At 47.3% G+C, this 2,313-nt stretch overlaps 1 pseudogene; it reads left to right on the top strand.

The window, feature by feature from the left end:
- The first annotated feature begins 645 nt into the window (after positions 1-645).
- LOC128580882 (transcription termination factor 4, mitochondrial-like) lies at positions 646-1,487 on the top strand (annotated as a pseudogene).
- Positions 1,488-2,313: the final 826 nt, after the last annotated feature.

Genomic DNA, 2,313 nt, shown 5'->3' on the forward strand with positions numbered 1-2,313 from the left:
TTTTTTTTTTTTTTTTTGAGACAGAGTCAGAGTCTCACTTTGCCACCCTGGGTAGAGTGCTGTGGCATCATAGCTCTCAGCAACCTCAAACTCTTAGACTCAAGTGGCCCCCTTGTCTCAGTTTTTCATTTTTAGTAGAGATGGGGGTGGGGTGGGTCTCACTCTTCCTCAGGCTGGTCTTGAACTTGTGAACTCCAGCAAGCTACCCATCCTGGCCTCCCAGAGTAAGCGAGTTTCATCAGATAAGAAAGGCAGGGAGCTTACACTCATTTACCAAAGATGGCCCTTTCTGGGGTGGCATTTGAGAAGTACGTGTCCTCCGGCTACCTGAAATCTCGTATTATTCATAACTCTCCAGAAAGCTATTGAATGACAATGGAGGTGTTTGCTTGGGAACAACATCACTTTTTCCCTCCCTTGTAGTTGAGAGCTAACGTCTTATGTTAGCTGGAAGTCACTGAAAGAAAAGCAAAGGAAAGAGCCCAGAAAGAGCAGGAGCTTGAGGGACTTGGCCAGAGAATGCAGAGTAAGATTGGGGTCCCGAGGCAGGCATATCCGGACGAGACTACCCAAAATGAAGCCTAAGGAAAAATAACTTGAGGGCTGTCGCGTCCCACACTCGAGCTGCGGAGGTCACTCGGAACGATGGTTGCGTTTTACCGGCAGGTCCTTGACTGGTGCCGCCTGGTCCCCCTAACCTGGGCCTGTGTGCTTAGAGAGACTTCTTGACTCGGAGAAGGGAGAAAGATGGCTGCTGCTTTGTTGCGTAAACTGACCACAGCCTCTAGTGGAGGTGACCTTTAGTGGTTACCCTGTGTTGGACCCATTAAGTATGTGAAGGAGCCGGAGTGCAGGATGAACCTTGTTCCAAGCTGCCTCTTTGAGAAACAGAGGACTCCTGTGGATGGAAGATCCTTGGAGGTAGAGAAGGTTACCAGTTCCCTCCTGGACATGGGTTTCGGTAATGCCCATACATTTTTTTTTTTTTTTTTTTTGAGACAGAGTTTCATTATGTCGCCCTCAGATGCTATGACATCACAGCTCACAGCAACCTCAAACTCTTGGACTTAAAAGATTCTCTTGCCTCAGTCTCCCAAGAAGCTGGGACTGCAGGCACCTGCCACAATGCCTGGCTATTTTTGTTGTTGTTGTTGTTGCAGTTGTCATTGTTGCTTTAGCTGGCCCAGGGCCGAGTTTGAACCCGTCAGCCTCAGTGCATGTGGCCGGTGCCATAACCACTGTGCTATGGGTGCCAAGCCAAGCGATGCCCATATTAATGAATTGCTCAATGTACAACCTGGTGCCAGCCCTCAACACTTGCTGGATATCATGTCAGAGTTTATACTTTTGGGTCTGAATCCAGAGCCTGTGTATGTGGCTTTGAAGAAAAGTCCCCAATTATTGAAACTGTCAGTAATGCATGTGAAGAAGCCTCCATATATCTGGGAAAGCTTGGACTTGGAGAAGGTGAGGAGGGCACGACCTAGAATACAAAGTTGGTGCCTTTCAGATGGGAAGCCAGAAAAAAGCAGGAATTGAGGGAGGGAAGGCTGGGAAAGTAAAAAGGGTGCTTCACAGTTGCCCTGAAATTTTCACCATGCGTCAGTGGGATGTCGATGACATTGTCTGGGTCATGGAGGAGAAGTGCCTCTTCACAGCACAGCAAGTGACTGACATTGTGGACAGCGGTCCCTGTGTTCTTTGGGTGGACCCCAGTGAATTGGAATACAAGTTCAGTAGGGATTCTTCGGGATGGGAGTTAAGCATCTGGACATAGCGAGGAGTCCGTTCTTGCAGCAACAGGGCAAGTGACATGTTTCCTATCTGGTGTGGCCTGTCTACTTCTTAGGTGATTCATAATAATTTTTATGTTAAAAGACCAGTTTTTTAATATTATTTTTTTATTTCCTTGTTTTTTATTTTTATTTCTTTGCTTTTTGTTGTTGTTGTTGTTGTTGAGACAGAGTTGTACCCTATGTCCCTGAGCAGAGTGCAATGGTGTCATAGCTCACTGCAACCTCAGACTCAGGCTGCTGCCTCAGCCTCTGGAAGCTGCTGGAATTACACGTGCTTGTTGCTGTTCCCAGCTGGGTTTTTCCATTTTTTTCATGAGCCAGGGTCTCACTCTCACTCAGGTGAGTCTCGAACTCCTGAGCTCAAGTAATTCTTCCTCCTCAGCCTCCCACAGTGCTGCGATTACAGGTGTGAGCCACTGTGCCTGGCAAAAGACCAGTTTTAGAATAAAACATAACTTAAAAAGATCCGAATGGAGATCCCAAGAGCTTTGAGAAGAGGGACACATCCCTTGTCTCT

Source organism: Nycticebus coucang, chromosome 3 (assembly GCF_027406575.1).
Source record: "Nycticebus coucang isolate mNycCou1 chromosome 3, mNycCou1.pri, whole genome shotgun sequence".
NCBI lineage: Eukaryota > Metazoa > Chordata > Mammalia > Primates > Lorisidae > Nycticebus > Nycticebus coucang.